General features: G+C 45.3%; 1 protein-coding gene across 3 annotated transcripts in view; it reads right to left on the bottom strand.

Annotated features, from left to right (window-relative positions):
* The window catches only part of Utrn (utrophin), a 507,746-nt gene extending 505,867 nt beyond the window's left edge, over nucleotides 1-1,879 (bottom strand). Inside the window, exon 1 of one of the 3 annotated variants that reach the window (XM_076552746.1) lies at nucleotides 1,744-1,879. The gene's annotated coding sequence lies outside the window, so the exon portion shown is untranslated. Of the gene's footprint in view, nucleotides 1-1,082; nucleotides 1,299-1,544; nucleotides 1,681-1,743 lie in introns of those variants that run through there. The other 2 variants (XM_076552748.1, XM_076552747.1) reach the window with 2 other exon arrangements.
* Between the last annotated feature and the right edge of the window lie 20,674 nt (nucleotides 1,880-22,553).

The following is a 22,553-nucleotide window of genomic DNA, read 5'->3' as shown; positions in this document are numbered from 1 at the left end:
CCCATCCACCTGCCAGCACCAGTTCCTCCTTCAAGGTTGATGCTTCTCTGTTACAAAGAACGCCAGGAGTGGCGGCTTTACAGGCAAGAGTTCGAGAAAATACAACATTCAAAAAGTGTCATCGTGAAGGCACATACAACCATGTGCAGCCGTGGCGGAAAGCTGTTAAACCTTGCAAAAACAATTCGCTCGCTAGTAACCAAAAGCTAGGAATGCTGGAGATAGTGGAGAGGGAAGCGGAGGAACAAGTTTGCTGTTCCACTTGTAAAGGAAACCGCTGAGTGCCAAGAACTGCCATTCACACTAGGAAGCGCTCCAGGGAAGGTTAATACCACTGTGATTAATGCTGTTTACAGGCACAATAAATTTTGGATAAACACCCAAAGGAGAGCTAAAGAGCTATCTCAAAGGTCTCATAAATGCTGGTGAAGGGGGCGGGGGATGGCCTCAGCGCGAATGGCCCTCGCCCCTCACAGCCTTGTCCTCGGGCTGAACGACCCACGAGCTTCGAATTCCTCCTGCTCTGGCAGGCCCCAATGCTACCCGCAAGCTGAGTCCCCGGCGCCCACCAGCAGCCAGACCCCGAGGGTCCAGCCTGACTTCAGAGGCCCAGGGCAAGTTCCAACGGAATGGATGAGGCTGGTGCCTGGTCATCCAGGCGATCCCGTCTCGTCTGGAATTCGTGCGCTCTGGCCAAGGCGCACCCTCTCAAACAACACTTGGAAAGCCCACCTCTCTAGATAGTGGTGCCCCAAGTGATCTGAAGACTAGGAGGATGAAGGATGCTCCCTCGGGGACTCGCCAGAGAGTGCAGCCCGGAATTACAGCCAGGAGCTTTAATTTGAGGGTTCCAAAAAGGCGAGTCCCTGGCTCTTAGGGGTCACACATATTTTTTCCTCCCCCTTGAAAGCAACCCTGGAACGCCACACCGTCGGAATCTAGGGACTTGAAAAGTCTCTTTGAACAATGTGCCTTCTAAAAGTTGCACAGCCTACAATTAGTTCTTTGTTGGTTTTGTGAGTGGCCTTGGGCAAGCAGAGAGAGAGAATCTCAGACCCAGGCCAAAGAGGGGCATGAATTACCTTGTCAGTTGCAGTAAGGGATGCCAAGAGTCCGGAAAAGCAGGCGACCGGGACTGCGCACCAATGAAGTAACCCCCTACCCCTTCAGCCTCTCCAGAGCTGCTAGCTGGCAGAGAGCGGGCGATCTCGCCACACTGGGGCCCCACCCTCGGGAGCAGCAACCACACAGAGGTCGAGCACGCCCCCAGCCAGCAGGGAAGCGCTCCCCAACCCTCCGACCGCACAACCGCCCTCCCCACCCTCTCCTCCGGGACACCGCCCGGGCCCCGCCTTCCTGGGACCGGAGGTGTGTGACAGGCTCTCCAAAGAGGCCACGTCCCCTCTTGGAGATCGCTAGCCCTGCTAGCCCGCTCGGGGCGATGAACGGACAGGCGACACCCTCTCCCTTCAGGAAGGGACCAGACGACAGCACTGAACCAGCCCGAGAAATTTGAGACCTTGGCGACAAGTACAGATTCCCACCTTCTCATCCCAGCTCTCTCCCGCCCGGGAGGGGGGCGCTGAGCTCCCAGGGAAAGTGCAGAAGTTGGCTACGGCTTCTATTTCTGGACCGGGCGGAGGAACCGCAGAAAGGTCCCACCTCCTCTCAGCCCCCGCCCCGTTCCCTCGGGGACTGCGGTCACATTACACAGCCCGGAGCCTCAATAATGCATGGGCTTACCTGCTCGCCAAGTCCCAGAGGCCCAAGGGCTCCTCTGGGCGTGTTCGGGTCGCAGGAAGCCGGGTGTGCGGGAGCCTACGTTGGGCGATGCGAGGATTTTGGTTTTTTCTTTTCCTTTTTTTTTTTTTTTAAATGAAACGTGGAAAGTCAGACAAGATCCGAAAGAGGGGGGGAAAAAACTTGACACCCGATTGGAAACGCCCCCTGACTTGTGCAATCTTCCTGCCCGGTAGTTCCGCCAAAACCAAAACAGTCCAAACGCTAACCAGGGTAAGGCGCGCGCTGGAGTTTTCCGTCTGCAGGAATGACCCGAAAGAAATGGAGCACCACTCGCCGAGGTCGCCCGATCGGCTCGGGGAGCCTGCGGCTCCTCCTCGGCCCTGGGCGGGAGAAATCCCGCGCCCGGCGCTGCCCGCTCCCCTCCTCCGGGGAAGGGCGACTCCACAACTTTGTGCGCGAGAGCTGCTCGCGGCTCCGGCTCCTCCTCCCGGTCCTCCCCCGCGGCCGCCGCCGGCCCCTTTGTTGGAGAGCGAGGGTGGGGCGCTGCTCGGTCAGCCCGCCACCCCGGGAACCAGGCTCGGGTCTCCGGCAGGGAGAGCCCAGCCCAGTAGCTGTGGATCCCGCAGGTCGGAGCCGCCCCCTGCTCCCGCCGCCTCGTCGCTCGCGCGCCCTCGGCCCCCAGGCCCTGCAACTTTGTTCCGGGAGAGATCAGTCCCTCACGGCTCCCGGGTCGGCCCTGCCCCTGCCTCGGAAGCGACCGCGGGCCGGGTTCCCAGAACGTGGCGCCTCGGGTCACCTGACCGCGCGCCCGGTCAATCAGCGCTAGCCCTAAGCGCCGTCCCAGCCCGCAGCCGCTGGCCCGGTGCGGAGCGCGGTGCGGGAATCCGGAACCAGTCGTGCGTGCTAAGAGCCAGAAGCGGGAATAGGCATGGCGCGCACGCACCGAGCCCCTTATTCAAATTGTCCAAAAAATGTGTGTCACGCCCCCCTAGGCATACAGGGTCGCTGTTAGTTGCTTTTTTTGTTTTGTTTTTTTTTTTCCAAGACAAATGTGGATCTGCTTGCCAACTCATCCCATCTCAGTTTACCGACGTTATTTGAGTTCGGGGTTCTAAATCCAAGGGTATATTTATTGTATACAATTTTCTTAGCATCGTTTTAAATGCTGATGCCCTTATATTTTCATTCATAGACACGGTGTTGGTTCTGACCTTTAAATTTTTACTCTCTCTCTCTCTCTCTCTCTCTCTCTCTCTCTCTCTCTCTCTCTGTGTGTGTGTGTGTGTGTGTGTGTGTGTGTGTGTGTGTGTGTGTGTGTTCGTGTACATGCTGCGGGGCCCCAGTGACACAGCACTTACGTTGAAGTCAGAGGACAACTTTGTAGAGACAGTTCTCTCATTACACCTTCATATGGGATCCAGGGATCCAACTCTTGTCTTCAGGCTTTAGTACTAGACAGGGTCTTTACCCGCTACCCGCAGCGCCATCTGCCAAACTTTTTTTTTTTTTTCTATTTTTCCAAGCAAACATACATTGTTTGCAGAACTTGTTGCAAGTTTACCGGATTAGCCAAAACCTATCTTGGAATACATAACCTTGTGTTATGTGTGCATTTTTTTCTTTTTACACATTTCATTCTGATGAGTTCCTGTTACTGTTTCCCTGATCATGCTTGGAGGGGAAAGAAAAAAATAGCAGCCAAAGTCCTCAGCTTGTATAAACAAAAAGGAAAGCATGGCTGATGACGGAGTGCTGGCTTATTGCTTCCTTAATACTTATACAGGGTTAATTTATGAGCCAGTAAAAATAATTCACTAGCCTTGTGTTAATTACCAGTTGAAAACCTGGGGGGTCTCGAAGTAGTGTGGGATCAGACAGGAGAAGTCTTGGAAGAGCCTTCCTTATGAAGTCTGATTCAATAGCTTCTCTTTTGAGAATTCACTTCATACAAGCCAAATAGAATCCAAACACCAACTGGAAATTAATATGACTTGCTCATTCACCATCATTCCTTTCTTTATCGAATATCAATACGGGGTCTGCCACGGTGGATGGTACATAGAAATCCAACACAGATCTTGCCCTTTAACTGTCATGGTAGAACTCTCTGATGGAAGTGGATGCAGAGATCCACGGCCAGGCCCCAGGTGGAGCTCCAGGAGTCCAATCGTGAGAAAGAGGAGGGTTTATACGAGCGAGAATTGTTGAGACCAAGATTGGAGAAAGCACAGGGACAAATAGCCAAACTAGTGGAAACACAGGAACTATGAACCAATAGCTGAGGAGGCCCCATGGAACTGGATCAGGCCCTCTGGATAAGTGAGACAGCTGATTAGCTTGAACTGTTTGGGAGGCCCCCAGGCAGTGGGACTGGGACCTGTCCTTAGTGCATGAGCTGGCTGTTTGGAACCTAGGGCCTATGATGAGACACTTGGCTCAGCCTGGGAGGAGGGGACTGGACCTGCCTGGACTGAATCTACCAGGCTGAGCTGAATCCCCAAGGCAGTCCTTGCCCTGGAGGAGATGGGAATAAGGGGTAGGTTGGGGGAAGGCGAGGGGTGGGGGGAGCAGGAGGAGGGAGGACAGGGGAATCCATGGCTGACATGTAAAATTAAATTATAAAATTTTAAAAAATGATAATAATAATAAAAGAATATAGAATTCAGTAAGTGAGCTAAGGTATGCAAGGTTCATGACATCAGATCAAGTATGCTGTATAGACTGCCATCACTGTGACAAAATAATCAGTGTAAACAGCCTAAACGGGAAAGATTTATGTTAGCTCTCAGCTTCAGGGGATTCAGGCTGAGATCGGCTGGATCCATTGCTTTGGGTCTGAGGCAAGGCAGAACATCATGGTGGTGGTGGAGAATGTGGCAGAGTCTGCACACTTTGTGTCTGTCAGGAAGCAGAAAGCCAGAGAGAGAGGCCCAGAACAAGATCTAGCCCCTGAAGACTTGACTCCAGGTAAGACCCACCTCCATTGAATTATGCATCTACCAAGTGACTTAATCCATTTACCAGGTCAAAGACCTCATAATGCAATTGTCCCTCGGTAATGGACTTGATCTGTCAGTTAAGGACTTGGCCTCCAACACAAGGACCCTTCACACAATCATTTCATATCCAAACTGTAACAGTGGTAGAGTTGGTAGAAATTGAGAGTGTTCCTTCTTTTAAAATGATAAGGGGTAGGGGTCTAGAAAGATGACTCAGTGGTTAGAATTGCTTGCTGCTCTTGCAGAGGACCTGAGTTTGGTTCCCAGAACTCCTATCAAGTGGCTCACAACCTCTAGCTCTAGGGGATACAACCTCCCTTCTGGCCTTCACAGGCACCCTCACACAAATGCGTATACACACATTAATAAAATGAAATAAATCTGTTTTTTGCAAAAAAAAAAAAAAAAAGATAATGAGGGGATTGGGAATGTAGCTCAGTTTATAGAGTGGTTGCCAGGCACGCATGAAGCCCAAGGTTCAATTTCTAGCACCACACAGAATTGCATACACTCACAATTCCACCACCTGGGAGACAGAAGCAGGAAGATCAGAAGTTCAAGACCTGCTTCAACTATATAGCAAATTTGAGGCATCAGCTTCAGTGATAACAGAAGGTACTTGGCAACCTGAGCAAACCTATGTCATGGGTTCAGAAAAAAAGGCTTAACACGGTGACCAAGAGTTCCCCAAGTTGGTCCTGTCCTTTAGTAGATGAGGACACCACATCTGGCAGCAGAATATGACTACAAATGGCTATGGTTCCCTAAAGGCAGTCATTGCGAACCCTTTACAGTACCATCTTCATCTTGAGGGGATTATGGACGCTGATCTCCAGGAGGTATGGGTAACAATTAATGCACCTGCATCCAGCAGGCCACCTGTAACGCATGCTGGCTAGGCAGTAACCTGTGACAAGAGTATCTTCTGACCACAGTGGCTGCTGGAAAGGTCACTATGGGGCATGCGGAGATAGTGATAGGTGTAGCATGAATCTTAGAGAGTCTTATTAATAAAATCAAACCTGAGGCCAGTTATTGGGGTGAATACTGGAAGATCAGAGAGACAGAACAAGCCACAGCTAACCTCACCTGGCCAACTTCTCAGCTGACCTTGTTTCCTCAGACTGGAAGCCTCTCATATCCAAATGGCTCTCAGCTGAAAACCTAAAAGTTTAACCAGCCAAATGCTTCTAGTTTCTGGTCTTCAGGCCTTATATATCTTTCTGTTTTCTGCCATCACTCCCTGGGATTAAAGGCGTGAGTCACCATGCTTGGCTGTATCCTTGAACAGATGGATTTCTGCCTCTGGAATGCTAGAATTAAAGGTGTGTGCTACCACTGCCTATCCTCTGTTTAATATTGTGGCTGTTGTGTTCTCCGACCCCAGGTAAGTTTATTAGGGTGCACAATATTTTGGGGAACACAATACCACCACAGATAGGAACATGGCCCTGGGCCCACCATTAACCCAAAGTCACCACTGAACAATAAGAATGGAAGACACTTATACTGGTGTTACTATAGTAAGAAAAGTCTTTTACTGAAGACAGAAAGTATGATATGATAGTATATGTACAAGTTAACATATACAAATATATGCACATGCATATACCATATATTTACTATATGGGCATGATTCCCATAAATACAGGGGACTGTGTATTAATATTAGAGCCCAGAAGAAAATGTTCTTTACTAAACCTATGCAATAACATATAAATACAATCGGACAAGGTAAAATATGCCTGTAATTAAAACTACTTGGAAAATGAGGCATGAGGATTACAACTTTGAGGTCAGCCTGAACAGCATAGTGAGAGACTCTGTATAAATAAATGGATTAGGGGTGTTACTCGGTGATAAAACATCTTCCTAACATGTACAAGGCTCTAGGTTGAATCCTCAGTATCAATAAAAGAGAGAGAGAGAGATTAAGTATAAATGCAGGGTTTTTTAGAATAATAGAAGCAAGAGGAAATATGTGATGTATTTTTGTATATGTATTTATGTTTATGTTCATATGTGTGGGCATGGAGGGCAGAGACAACCTTGAGTATTAGTTTCCAGGCACATTTTATTTATTTATTTATTTATTTATTTATTTATTTAGTCAGGGTCTCTCTCCAGCCTAGGACTCATCGAGCAGATTAGGTAGCTGACCAGTAAGCCTTAGGGATCTAATACTCCCCCAGCACTGGGCTTAAGTGCTAGCTCTCTCCCCTGGCTTTACAAAGAAAGAAAAAGAAAAGAAAACAAAAAACAAACAAACAACAACAAAGACCAGGTCTGGGGATAAAGCTTAAATCTTTGTAAGGCAAGTGCTTTATCAATCGAGCTACCTCCCTAGCCCTACATATACACACACACACACACACAAAGACAGAGACAGAGGTGTTTTGAGGGAGATTGTATTTGGTTGTTGTTGTTGTTACTGTTTAGCAGGGTCTCACAATGTAGAACAGGCTGGCCTTGAACACACAGAGATCCACATGCTTCAACCTCCCAAGCGCTGGGATTAGAGGCCTGTACCACCATGCCTGGCTAGAGAGGATTTCTTAAAAATCAAGATATTACCTCATCTATTCTCTTAGTGTTGAATATGCATAAACCACACAGAAGAGAAAGGAAAGGCTTGGGGGATTTACCTTTCCTTATGTTTTTCAGATTAAAATGTGTAACAAAAACTGTATATTGTAACACAGGTATATGCTGAAATATTCACTAAATATGTAAGAAGTTCCTTAGTCAAACATCTAATGTTTGTGCAAGCTGAAATTTGAGGTTGAAGATTGCTACAAATAAAACTCTTTGTAATAAAGTTAAGGAAATAAAATAATAACACACAAAACTCTTTGAGAATAAGTAACATACATTCCTTCACAATACAAAGAGTCGAAGCATCATGCCCAGGGGAGATTATTCTGAACTCAGACCGTTCTCTGTCCCTCAGAAGCTCAGAGTAGGTCTACTAAGCTACTGCACTTAAGCAAACTGCAAACAGCTACCCCTGAAGTTTAGCTCAGAACTATTCGAGAAACCACACAGGATCCCTGTACTCTAAGGAGCTATCCTCAAATAGATTACTTGGGGCCTAGGAAATGCTCTTCAAGAAAAAAAAAGAAATCTCAGGTGGCTCAAACCTTGAGTCCCAGCACTTGGAAGGCAGAGGCAGGCAGATCTCTGACTTATGAGTTCAAGGCCAGACTGGTCTACAGATTGCGTTCCAGGACAGCCAGGGCTACACAGAGAAACCCTGTCTTGAACACATACACACACACACACCCCAAAAAAAGAAGAGAAGAGAAAAGAAAAGAAAAGGAAAGAAAGAAAGGAGGGAAGAAAGGAAGGGAGGAAGGAAGGAACGAACGAAGGAAGGAAGGAAGGAAGGAAGGAACGAAGGAAGAAAGGAACGAAGGAAGGAAGGAATGAAGAAACAAAGAAAAAAAGAAAGAAAATCCATACTCAATTGACCATCATTTGCAAAAGTTAGTTTTGCATTCAGATGCTCTGTCTCGGGACTAGAGATACAGTCCAGTGAGCACACACAAGGCCCCAGCATCACATAACACAGGCACGTGTCTACAATCCCAGCACTTGAGAGGTAAAGGCTAAAGGATCAGAAGTTCAAAGCTATCCTTGCCCATGGAGCAAGTTTGAGGTTAGCCTGGGCTACATAAAAAAGAAAATGAGTAAATGGCAGGGATCATCTAGGGAACACAATTGTATAAGTTAATAATATCATTATTAATAACAATGACTGCTGAATGAAAAGCCCTGACCCCTCTGCTGTGACAGCTCATTGTTGACAAGGACTGGGAGGAGGGAGGAAGAGAAGGAACAGAGACAGTTAGTGTAGCTGCCAGAGGACTAGGCTAGATATGAGTCATTTCAATACTAACTATAACTGTCAGGCATTAGTTACATGAGCATTTAAAACTCATTTCAGAAGGGACCTCCCTGAGTGCTGACCAGAGAGTTCTTTCTCTTTCTTTCTCTGATCTGGCTGGTCTCTTTTTATAATTTATTATTTGCTTTGTTTTTGTTTTGTTTTGTTTTGTTTTGTTTTGTTTGGAGCTGAGGATCGAACCCAGGGCCTTGTGCTTGCTAGGCAAGCACTCTACGACTGAGCTAAATCCCCAACCCTAATCTATTATTTTTTTATTTTATGTTCATTGGTGTTTTACCTGCATGTATGTCTGTGTGAAGGTGTCAGAAGCCCTGGAACTGGAGTTACAGACAGTTGTGAGCTGACATATGGGTACTGGGAATTGAACCTGGGTCCTCTGGGAGAGCAGACAATGCTCTTAACCACTGAGCCATCTTTCCAGACCCTCTTTTTCTTTCTTTGTTTCTTTTTTCTTTTCTTTGTTTTTTGTTTGTTTGTTTGTTTGTTTGTTTTGTTTTGTTTTGTTTTGTTTTGTTTTGTTTTTCGAGTAGCTGTGTAGCTTTGTACCTTTCCTGGAACTCACTCTGTAGATCAGGCTGGCCTCGAACTCACAGAGATCTGCCTGCCTCTGCCTCCCAAGTGCTGGGATTAAAGGCGTGCGCCGCCCGGCGCTTTTTCTTTTTCAATAACAAGATCTGCCAAGTCTTCCAGAACATCTTTTCCTCATTGCAGACATTTCTGGACCTCATATGATCTGCTGAAGGCCTGGGTATGCAAATAAGAATTAAGCCATGACACCTATCATCAAAGAAGTCACACACAATTATAGATTAACATGGTGCACCAGTCCAGACAAAATGTAACATGAGCCAGGAGAAAGACACCTAACCCAATAAGGAGATGGGACTGGGATAGATACTGAGAGGGTCACTGAGCTGAGCCTTAACAGATGCATTGCAAAGGACATCTGCTGTGGTTGCCTGTCCTTAAGGGTCACTGAGCTGAGCTTTAACAGATGTGTTGCAAAGGACATCTGCTGTGGTTGCCTGTCCTTGCCTCTACCTCACATACACACCTTCTTTCTTTTGTGGTAATGGGGATTGAACCCAGGCAAGCACTCCACCACTAAGACATATCCCTAACTCTCCACTCTCTGAAGAAGACTTACACCTTCCTATAGGGCAGTGGTTTTCAACCTTTCTAATGCTGTAACTCTTTAATACAGTTTCTCACCTTGTGGTGACTCCTGACCATAAAATTATTCCATTGCTACTTCATAACTGTGATTTTGTTAGTTATGAATCATACTGTAAATATCTGATATCTAGGATATCTGATATGCATATGTGACCCTGTGGGAGTTGAGACACACAAGTTGAGAAACACTGCTATAGAGAATGACTTGCCTCTTCTGTTCCAATCAGATTTTCTGAAGCTGTCAATCACTTCTCTCCCTAGCCTGGGAGGGGACTCATAGGCCAGGAATAGGCTATCTAGGGCTCTATCCTCAGCCCTCATAACTAAGCTAAAATGGGACTAGCAATCCAGTGAGGCCCATTAGAACCCTTCTGAAGGAGTTCTCATTGCTAACACCGGAAGGGAAATCCTTTTTTCCCCCTTTAGAATTAATTAGCTAGAGTGATATAAGATAGATTGTAATCAGCATCCCTCCATTCTCCTGATTCAATTTGCTATCATGTTCTAGATTCGTTTCTGTTGCTGGGATAAGACACCCTGACCAAAAGTGCCTAAGGCAGGAAAGGACGCATTTATTTGGCTTCCATGTCCAGTGACAGTCCATCCCAGCAGAAAAGTCACCGAGGCAGGAGCTAGGGCCAGCTGGCCACCTAACACCCACAGTTAAGAGCAGAGAGAAATTAGCCGGGCAGTGGTGGCGCACGCCTTTAATCCCAGCACTCGGGAGGCAGAGGCAGGTGGAGCTCTGTGAGTTCGAGGCCAGCCTGGGCTACCAAGTGAATTCCAGGAAAGGCGCAAAGCTACACAGAGAAACCCTGTCTCGAAAAACCAAAAAAAAAAAAAAAAAAAAAGAGTAGAGAGAAATTAATACATTTATACTTAGTACTCAGCCAGCTTTCTCTATAGTTACCAAACAGGGAAAACCAAGGATTCATGGAACCCGCCTTTGGGCTGGGTCTTCCCACATAACTATTGAAACTGATACAATCCACTGAAAACACGACCAGAGGCCAACCTGATCTAGACAACCCCTCATTGAGACTCTTTTCCCAGGTGATTTTAGGTTATGTGTAGTTACCAGTGAAAACCAACCGTCAAACTGGAGTTCATCTCTACCCTGGTTACAGAGAGTGACAGAGAAAGGACAAAATGGAGTGCCTGAGGGAAAAGGACTAGTGAGATCCTTCAAGTCCTTGGCCCACCACACCGCTTGGCAACCGAAACACCTAGCAGAGTACTGTGTTCTGGGAAAACAGGACCTGTGGACCTGGGAAAGAAGTCAAGAGTAAGGGATCTATACTAAAATCAAGAAGGCCTGAGTATGGTACTCCAAGATAACTGTGTTAGTTAGGGTTCTATTGCTGTGAAGAGACACCATGATCATGGCAACGCCTTTAATCCCAGCACTTGGGAGGCAGAGCCAGGCAGATCTCTGTGAGTTGGAGGCCAGCCTGGGCTACAACTCGAGAGATCCAGGACAGGCACCAAAACTACACAGAGAAACCCTGTCTCAAAGGAACAAAGAGCAGATAGAAAAAGATTCTTGAGACTGTCATTAGTCAGCTGTAGTGGTTTATATCTTTAATATCAAAACTCGGGAGGCCGAGGCAAAAAAATCACAAGGTCAAGCGAGTATTGATATAAATGGACGGGAAGTTAAAAAACAAAACGAAAATAGGAGAATCTTGGCTGCTACAGTGGTGCATGCCCGTAATCCTAGTGCTCAGAAGGCAGAGGCAAAAGGATCAATGAAAATTCAAGGTCAAATTGGTCTACATGGTGAGCTCCAGGCCAGCCAGGGCTATACATCGAGACTCTTTTTCAAATAAAACAAGAAGCTGGTGAGATGTTTCAGTGGGTAGAGATGCTTGTGCAAGCCAGGCAAGCTGAGTTCAGTCTCTGGAAACCATGCGTAGGAGTTATTTTCTGTTGCAGAGATAAAATAACATGACCAATGGCAACTTCAGGAAAAAAAGGGTTTATTTAGGCTTTCTGCTCCATAGGGAGAGTCCATAATGGTGGAACAGGCATGATCTCAGGGCACAGGAGCAGGAAGCTGGCATAAGTCAAGAAAAATGACCACGTGAGTTCAGGATAATATGACATTCGATGTAGGATCAATGCTAAAGCATTTGCACACTTACAGAAGGAGAAGACTCTCTGGATCCAGAACTGTTCAAAGCTTCCAGAACACATTTAAGAAATGAGAGGGTTCCACAGGTAAAGGTACTTGCCACCAAGCCTGATAATCTGAACTCGATGCCTATGATAAAGGACGAAAACTGACTCCCAAGAGATGTGCACACTTACTGAAGCACATAATACACACACACACACACACACAAATGAAATTTTTAAAAAATTTAAAAAGATAAAAATGATGTAATAAGAGATATGCATGAATGCACCAATAAGATATATAATCTATAGATGTCATGGTTATGTGGGAAGGGTGTATTTTCTTCTGTGCGTGGCCACTCATCCTCCATCCATGCTCCTGTAAACAACACTAATTAAACTTGTTGGATCACAAAAGTAAATAAATAGAGATATGAAAGTAGAAAAAGGACCAACTGGAACAAGGAAGACCATGTAGGAGGGGGACAGGGATGAAAGGGATCAAAATACATTAGATGTGTGTATGAAAATGTCATAATGAAATTCCCTGTTGTGTATAGGTAGTATATACTAATAAAAAATAGAGTATTTAAGTATGTCATAATGAATATGCATGAATGGCAATCGTGTGTCTAGAAACATAGGTAAATGAAGAAGGAAGACAATCCCCTTTTTCCTTTTCTATTTCTTCTTGGTAGGATCTTGCTAGGTAGCCCAGGCTGACCTTGAACTTGTGATCATCGTGGCTCTACCTCCCAAGGGCTGGGATGACAGGCATGTGCCACCATGCCTGTTAAGGTAAAACTGTAAGTCATTTAGCAAAGGAAAAGTACCCAAAGTTCCCTGTATGAATGATTCAACAACCAATAAGCCTCAAAAGTCAAAACAGTGTTTTCTTTAAACTCTAAGGCAATCAGAAATACTGTAACTCTAAGCAAGGATGCTGAGCAAGAAGTAGTTGGGACAGTTTGATTCAGGTCAAAGAGAAACTAAACCTAAGTTATCTTTTTGACAGGAGTCTATAGATAATGTCTCAACTGGGGGAGGGGAGTACATTATACAAAAATGACTTGGAGATATAGGGTTCAATAAGTGATAAAGAGCCTTCCAAGTTGAAATCTCAGGCTGAGGACCGAGCTCAGTCAGAGCATTTGCCTGGGGTGCTCAAAGCTCTGGGTTTGTTTCCTAGCACAAAAATTAAAATAATTAACTTCAAAAACAGACACTGCTGGGAAAAGAAAACAGAGAACAGGGATTGGAAGGTGGATAATGGCCTTTGAAAACTTTAGAATTCAGGGGCTATTTAAATGGTGTGTTCACATCACTTTAATAAAAATAAAACCAAGAGTGGCATGGTAGCATACAACCGTAATCTCTGTACCACAGAGGCAGAGGTGGGAGAATCACAAGTTCAAGGCTAGCGTGGGCTGGCTACACGGTGAGACGGTCTCAAAAAAAAAAAAAAAGAAAGAAAGAAAAGAAATCGCTGGACAGTGGTAGCTCAAGCCTTTAATCCGGCAAAGGCAGAGGCAGGAGGATCTCTGAGTTCAAGGCCAATATGGTCTGCAGAGTGAGTTCCAGGACAGCCAGGGCTACACAGAGAAACTCTGTCTCTAAAAACCAAAAGAAAAAAAAAAAAAAGAAAAAAAAAACAAAACACAAAATCAGGGCTGGAGAGACCAGTCAGTCAGTAAAGGGCTCACTGAACAAGCATGGAAACTTGAGTTCAAATCCCTAGCACCCATGTACAAAGCATGCACACTGCAGGACTCAGGCTTGCCAGCCCGAGTGAGCTCCAGGTTCAGTGAGAGACCCCATCTCAAAAGGTAAGGTGGGGAGCTGTTGAGGAAGACACACCACCAACCTCTGGTTTTCAACCTTCTATTTCTCTGTCTCCATGTCTGTCTCTGTCTCTCTGTCTCTATTTATCTCTCTCTCTCTTTTTGTGGTTTTTCGAGACAGGGTTTCTCTGTGTAGCTTTGTGCCTTTCCTGGAACTCACTCTGTAGACCAGGCTGGCCTCGAACTCACAGAGATCCACCTGCCTCTGCCTCCCAAGTGCTGGGATAAAAGGCGTGTGCCACCACTGTCGGGTGCCTATTTCTCTATCTCCATGTCTGTCTCTGTCTGTCTCTCTGTCTCTCTCTCCCTCATGTGTATGTGTACACATATATGCACACATGTGAACAGGTACATACACCAAGCACACACACACAAATAGTAATAATAATAATAAACATTTTTTAAAATTTACATATTTTGAAATGTTTATTTCATACAAATAACATTTAGAAAGGTTGAACCAAGTGGCTGAATGTAAGACAATCCTAAGTTTGGGGGCTATATTTTGAAATTTCCATATATTTTTTATAGTTGAATATAACAATCAAAGAAGCTCATGCTTCCAATTCTTTTTCCATAATTACAAAGCAAACTTAATATCAGCCAGGCAGAATAGTACTCTCCTGTGATTCCAGTGCTCAAGAGGCTGAGGTAGGAGGGTTGCTTTGAGTTGGAGGACAGTCTGAGGTACATAAGGAGTTTCAGGTCAGCCTGGGTTACAGAGTGAGGCCATGTCTTTAAAAAAAAAAAAAAAAGCAGAGGGTATAGGAAGAAAGGAAAGAAAAAGAAAGAGAAACTGCCATTGGCCTTTGAGCTAGGGCTCTTGGACTTCCTCATGAAGAGTCTATCAGACACCATGATCAGCTTAGTCATCCCCATTTCAACTGGCTGAGTTAGTGAGATCACCACAGCTGAAAACATGCCCAGAGACGCAGATGAAACTGAAAGCCCTTCTTGGAGGTTTCTGAAGAGTTCTTTGTGCCCATTCGGCTGTACTCAAGAGCTTTCCACTTGGGTGTCTTTCTATATTTCCATGCCAGTGAGTCTGAAAGAGAATTTCTCTCTAGGATTAGCTCCCTTTCTTGATCTATCTATCCAAATCATTCAGTTGAAATCCAAATTCTTCTCACTCTACCTGACCTTCCTTGCCTCTCATTCCTACCATCAGCATCTAATTCTTCTGCAAGGTCCTTTAAGCTTTCATTGTCAATGTTTCCATGCCTGTGTGTCCCATTTCAAATTCTACCCTGTGATAACTAATACTGATGGGTTAGCCACTGGGCATGCCCATGAGGGATTTATTTGATTAGATTAATTGAAGTGAGAAAATCTACCCAAAATGTAGCTTGCAACATTTCATGGGCTGGGTCCTGGATGGAATAAAAAAGAAGTAAGCTAAGCAGCATCCATTCATCTCCCCCTGCGTCCTGATTTTGGGTATGCTGTGGCTGGTTTCATCTTCAAGTGTCTGCTGCTGTGACTTCCCTTCATGATGGAAGAACCTTCAAACTGTGAGCACAAATAAACCCTTCCTTCAAGTTGCTTTTTTCTGGGCATTTTATCATAGCAACAGAACATATTTAAGGTACCACCTCTCCTCTGAGAAACAAGATGAACATGCTGTGTTGAAAGAAGGTACTGCTATGTGACAGGATAGATAAGAAATATGGGTTAATTTAAAATGTAAGAGATCACTAGTAATAAGCCTGAGCGATCAGCCAAGCATTTATAATTCATAATAGTCTCTGAATGCTTATTTGGGAGTGGCTGCCAAGATAGAAAAACTCCACCTCTGGGAGGCTTTATTCTTCAGTGAGGCAGGGGTATCTGTCACAAAGCCAGAGTTCTCATGAATGGATTAATGTCTATGATAGGAGCTGGGTCATCTTCTCTCTCCCCTGTGAGAGCCTACTTGCCTTTCTACTTTCCATAATGAGATGGCATGAGATAAAAATCCAGAAACCAAGCAAATGTGGCAGCTCCATCTCAGCTTTCATCCTTAAGAACTATCAGTCAAATTAAACTATCCTGTCTCCATTATTCTGTTTTAGCAACAGAAGAAAAGACCAAAGATCTCCCAATTTTGTATGGGGTAAAATCAAACATTTGAGTCAAGCAGCTGCTCATAGGCTTTACCTGTTACAATGGAGGCCAATGTCATGTGACCTGATTTGTAGACCAGGCTAGCCTCGAATTCACAGAGATCTGCCTATCTCTGCCTCCCACCTGCCAGCATTAAAGGCTTGTGCTACAACTGCCTTATGTATTTTGACTCTAGCACAAATAATACGGTTCTTCACCGGTCCTAAAGGTATCTAGACCAAGCAGTATTGGATGCACAGTGTACAGCCTTAAATAATTGACATACACAGTGGAAGGAGAGAATTGACTCCTGCAAGTTGTCCTCTGACCTTTACATTCCTGCTGTGATACAGGTGTGTGGTAAGTGTGCACACAATAATTAAATAAACATATTTTAAAAAGAAAAATTAGTAAAATGTAGGGCTATGGCATTCATTTGATAAGTGCTTGCTACAACCTCATTAGCACCCGAGGTTGATCCTCAGCATCCACATAAAAGCTCTGGACTGCATCATGCCTATAATTCCAAGTACTGGGAAGGTGGAGATGGGACTTGATGATCACCCAGTATAGCCAAATTGGTGGAAAGCTCCATGTTTCCTGAAAGACCCTGTCTCAAAAAATAAGGTAGAGAGGGTTTAATGAAGACATTGGTCATCAACCTCTATCCTATACACACACACACACACACACACACACACACACACACACACACACACTTGCACACATACCAATGTGTACACACACAGGCAAATTTAGTTACCTAAGTTCACTTTTATGCACACTCAAATTATATGCAGAAGTGTTAATATACTATCTACTTAGTTTATTAAGTATGAATGGTTTGGAAGAAAACCCTGGATTCAAGTCCTGGCTCTACCAGAGACCAGTGATATGAATATGATGAGTTCCTGAGTTGCCCAAGCATTTCTAACCTGGCTGTGGAATGGGGTGGATGGATTCCCTGGATGGTCTCCAAAAGTCTGGTTCTGAGTCTAACTTCACAGCCTCTGAAGGCACGTACAGAATCATGGAGGATGTTCTGTGACTGACTCCATTCTCAATCCAACAACGGAGCCTGAGTGAGCATGATCTGGTCCAACGCCCGGCCTGCAGCATCTAGATACAGTCCGGAAAACGGGTAACACTGTGGATTCTGCCCCATCCAGTTCTGCCTTCTTTGTGGGAATTCCACCTGTCTGGTACTCAGCCAGCATCCTGTCCCAGGGACTCTCCATACACCAAAGATCGGTAGGAAGGCTCACACCCCTCCCTCTGCTGTCCAGTTACCAGACCTCCCACTCAGGCTTTTTGCAGGATGGGGGAGGGGTGGGAAAGGAGCCTTTGTTTCCTTCAGCATTGCAGTATGTTCGGGGGAAACAGATCTTATTAAGTTTGGCTTAGCAAGATTTTTGAGCACAGTATTAACTTCAAATTTGAAGAGGGGATTTTTGTCTGCTTTGTGGCTCCAAAAGCCTATAAAATACATGCACATTTTTAACTTCCTCACTTTGGGGGAAAAGGTACTGTTTGTTCTTCGAAATTAGTTAGAAAGCTGACATTCCCCTTCCAGCATCCAGTGATGGTGGGTTTTGTGCAAGTTTGCCAAATCCTCTAGTTGAGCTAGTGAACTGCTAACTAAAGAGGTAACCAGCTACACCAACAACAGTCTTTTAAAGCATCAGCACGTCCTAAAATCCTACAGACTCGACTTTTAAATGCAAAGCAAAAGAGAGGGAGGTGGGGATGACATCTTAACTGTGGATCACTTGCCAGCGGAGCCTGCCAGCAACAAAGGGGTGAAGGCAAATTCTTTAGGCCTGAGGTCACCACTGTCAGCCCATCTCTGTTTAAGACCGTTTTTAAAAGAATTGCTTTTAAAGACAAGCAAAGCAGAAAATGTTTCTTACTATGATTCTCTCGGTAAGTAATTATTTAATAACCTGTTGGTTTTTATATGCAGTTTAAAGTAATAGGTAAAGATCAAGCAGAGGGACTGGAAAGATGGCACAATGGCTGAGAGTACTCGCTGCTCTTGCAGAGGACCCAAGTTCGATACCCAGCACCCACACAGCCCCTAACAGCCGCCTGGATCCAGGGGATTTGATGCCTTCTTCTGACTTCTGCAGGTACCAAGCATGCATGCCATGCACGCATATACACACCTAAAATAAATCTTTAAAAATGCACAAAATGATTAAAACATAAAGCTCAGTAGATGAGAAAAGCTGTTCTAAAGAAAAACTATAGATTACATAAAAAAGGGGGGAAATTGTGGATTACAAAGAAAAGGTAAGGTATAAAGTCAAGGGGTCAAGGGAACACACACACACACACACGCACGCACACGCACACACACGCACACGCGCACACACACACACACACACACACACACGCACACGCACACGCACACGCGCGCACGCATAAATGTTCACACAATTCTTAGTATGAGTAAATCCTCATTGAATCACTACAAAATGTTACCAGATTCTTTCTTTCAATAGTAAAAGACTCTGACCATTAAGCGGCTCACTCTGTCTCCCAGCCATGCGTTACCTGGTTCATCTTCCCATAACAGTGGGGTACTAAAGGCTAGAGCATGGTAACTTCCAGTTGAAGGTTGGTATAGCAGAGTCTTCATTCCCAAGGCTATCCTCTGAGCCCAGAAGGTGCAGGCTTTCTCTCTGTCTGAGATGACTATTTTAGGCCAACTTGACACAAGCTAGAGTTATCTGAAAGGAAGGAACCTCTCAACCGAGAAAATGCCTCTGTTAGATCTGGCTGTAGGGCATTTTCTTAATTAGTGATTGGTGGAGGAGAGGCCAGCCCATTGTGAATGGAATTTGGGCTGGAGGTCCTGGATTCCACAAGAAAGCAGACTGAGTAAGCCATGATGAGCAAACCAGTAAGCAGCAACCCCCAAGGGCCTCTGCATCAGCTCCTGCCTCCAGGTTCCTGCCCTGACCACCTGTGATGATGCACAGTGATGTGGAAGTGTAAGCCAAATAAACCCCTTCCTCCGCTACTAGCCTTCAGTCATGGTGCTTCATCACAGCAACAGTAGCCCTGACTAAGACAGATGGGTGGGCTGCTTCAGTTGTTTGAATGATTCATGGTTTCTCTGTGGCATCTCCCTGGACTTGACCTCCAGCCTTTCTGATAGTTACCTTGAGAGACATATAGAAGTTCAGTGATTGCCGAGCGGTGGTAGCGCACACCTTTAATCCCAGCACTCGGGAGGCAGAGGCCTGTGATTCCAGGCCAGCCTGGGCTACAGAGTGAGTTCCAGAAAAGGTGCAAAGCTACACAGAGAAACCCTATCTTGAAAAAAAAAGAAAGAAAGAAAGAAAAAAAAATTCAGTTCCAGTCAGACTTTTGTTTCGGATAGCCATTTTATAACTCAGTGATCATGATGTACTTTCTCTAGAAAACTCCAATACCACTTCATATTTTCTCCAAAAAGTTCACAACCAATATATATTTAAAATATGGAAACTAAGAAAAAATAATATCCTATTTTTTTTCTTTAAAAAGACCCTCAAGTGGCTGGGGAAATAAATAGTTTGGTCAGTACAGTACTTTGCAACTTATGGTACTCCTCAGTTCAATGCCAAGTACACATATAAAAAAACCCGCACACAGTGGCCCGGACTTGTCACTCAAGAACTGTGTATGCAGAGACAGGAGGGTCCTTGATGCCCAGTGACTGGCCAGCCTACATAAATGGTCAACTCCAAGTTTCAGTGAGAGACTACATCTCAAAAAAAGCCAGGCAAGAAGCCAGGCAAGGTGGTGCCCACCCTTCATCCCGGCACTTGACGGGCAGAGGCAAGTGGTTCTCTATGAGTTCAAGGCCTGCTTGGTCTACATAACAAGTTCCAGGCCAGGCAAGCTACACAGTGAGTCCCTGTCTTAAAACAAAAGCAAACAACAAAACAACAAGATGGGGCTGGAGAGATGGCTCAGTGGTGACTTTTCAAGGACCCTGTGTTGATTCCCAGCACCCTCACGACAGCTATCAACTGTGTGTAACTCCAGTTCCAGGGGCCCTGATGCCCTCTTCTGGCCTCCCAAGGCCCCAGGCATGCACACACTACACAGACATACAATCAGGTAAAACACCCATATATGCAAAATTATATATATATATGGCAGACGGCTTCTGAGGAACGATCCCCGGCATCCACATGCAGAAGCACACACCTGAATACACACATACACACCATGCACATAAACATGAATGTATATTTGTATACCTGCACGTGTGGGCACACACACACACACACACACACACACACACACACACACACACAAGAAAAAAAAAGAAAACTCAATCCCAGCTTGTTTGTCTGTTTTCCAAAAACTAAATTATCCCTCTTCAAGCAAGATGCTCAAGCCTATAAGCTAGGGTGGAGGTAAAGAGGTCATAGCAGAATTCTCCCATTGAGAGTGGAAACACGTTTTTGACTCACCGGAGACAGAGCCCAGGAGCTGGTGGCAGGTGCCCTACACAAGAATTCTAGCTGCAGAAGAATGCTGCCTTCAGGCCAGTGCTTTGAACACCGTGTGTCTTCACTCACAGTTGACCTTTGTAATGTTGGAGCAACAGCTAGGACAGACATCAAGAATAGAAGATGGGAGGAAGGGGAGATGAAGGAGATTAGGAAAAAAATATGACGCCTTGACTTTTTTTTTTTTTAATTTTCTGTTACATTTATTTATGTTATGTTTATGGGTGTGGTGTGTGCATGCCACATAGAGAGATCAGAGGACAATGTGCAGGGGTCGGCATTCTCCTTCCAGAAAGTCGATCTCAGGGATCCAACTCAGGCAGTTGGGATTACCAACCGGACACTCAGGCTCTTATTTGGGCTCGCTCTCCCTATAAGGTCATGTTTTCTCCAGTTTTCTCTGCAAGATACAGGGCCTGAGTTTTCTCCTTCAGGGCTCATCATCAGAATTCCCTGTAATCTCACAGCTCTTAGCAAAATACCCATTTAGGTTTATTTCTTGGCACGTTTAAATAATTGATCTCACACATTTTCTAAACAGTAGAAGGCCATGTGTCACTGAAAAGCACTTGCTCTGGTTCCCATCTCAGGTCTGCCTCTTACCCTACGTGGCTTCTCCAGCTCTGTGTGTGGTGGGGGATGGTGGCGGGTGGGGCTGGCGAATTCCAAGCCCCGCCCAGATGTTCAGCTGGGGGCTTGGCCAGAATCCTCCCAATCTTGACCCTGCCCAAAGAAAACCTGCCAAGCCGCGGCTCCGGCCCCAGAGGGTATTTAACGCCACCTCTCTGGGAGCAGCCTCGTGGCTTCCCCTCTTTCCTGAGACTACCCGGGAATGCATTGCTCAGATTAAACCTGGTCTTATTAAATTGGCTTGATTGGCTTATGGCATGGGCAGAGTTAGCCTCTACTGAGAGATATTTTACTTACCACTCAGTTTCCTTGTCTGTAAATTAGTGAGGATGTACCTGACCTCCTAAGGGTGAGGATGAAGGATTCCAAGGCTACCATGCATGAACAAGCTCAACATAGTCCTAAGAACACTAACATGGGATTCAAGAAACAGTTTTTCAGACCTCAAATTTTATTCAAAACTGACTGGTACTTAATTTTTTGAATGCTTTCTGTCTTCGTTAGGGTTTTTCTTGCTGCAAAGAAACACCATGATCAAAAACAAGTTGGGGAGGAAAGGGTTTATTTGACTTACACTTCCACATTGCTGTTCATCACTGAAGGAAGTCAGGACAGGAACTACACAGGGCAGGAACCTGGAGGCAGGAGCTGATATGGAGGCCATGGAGGGGAGCACTTTCTGGGATGGTACCACCCACCTTGGATGGTCCCTCCCCCCATTGGTCACTAATTAAGAAAATGCTTTACTGCTGTGGAGGACCATCCTCTCCAATGACTCTAGTCTGTGTCAAGTTGACACACATAAAACCAGCCAGCCAGTACAGTTTCTTTTGGTTTTCTTATGGGCCGGAGATTATAAACATTTTATTCTCAAGCCTTACAAAGAGTTGTAATACAATAAACTGAAACCTAGGCCATGGTGATATTTTATTTGTACTAAAATGTGATTTTATTTGTATGTTAATAAATAAAGTTGCCTGAGAGTCAGAGCTAATAGCAAGCCATAGCAGAGCTGGGCGTTGGTGGCGCACGCCTTTAATCCCAGCTCTTGGGAGGCAGAGCTAGGCAGATCTCTGTGTGTTCAAGCAGCCAGCATGGAGACACATGCCTTTAATCTCAATACCAACCATAGAAGACCTGGAGGTCTGTACAGACAGGCAGTGAAGAGGCAGTCATGTGGTTGGGTTTACAACCAATGAGAAGGCAGAACAGAAAGTCTATATAAAGACAAACACACAGGAAGTAGGTCTCTTGGCTGAAGAGGATAGCTGTAGCAGTGAAGGGTAAGGCTCTTAGTTCTGGCCTCTTGGGCTTTCATCTTTGCATTGGCTCTGTGTTTCTTATTTAATAAGACGGTTACTTCTGCACTAGGCTACACATTTGAATGTTTTATCCCCCCAAAACTCAGATGGGGAAGCCCTAATCCCCTATGTGATGGTAACTGGACTTGGAGCCTGTAGGGGGTGTGAGGTCTAAATGAAGTTCTCATGATGGGATTGGTACCCTGCAAAAACAGGGGAGTTTCATACTCCTCCCACAGCACAGC

This window comes from Peromyscus maniculatus, chromosome 16 (assembly GCF_049852395.1).
Source record: "Peromyscus maniculatus bairdii isolate BWxNUB_F1_BW_parent chromosome 16, HU_Pman_BW_mat_3.1, whole genome shotgun sequence".
Taxonomy (NCBI): Eukaryota; Metazoa; Chordata; class Mammalia; order Rodentia; family Cricetidae; genus Peromyscus; species Peromyscus maniculatus.
The sequence above is the reverse complement of the archived record's forward strand: the minus strand, read 5'-3'. Positions and strand labels throughout refer to the sequence as shown.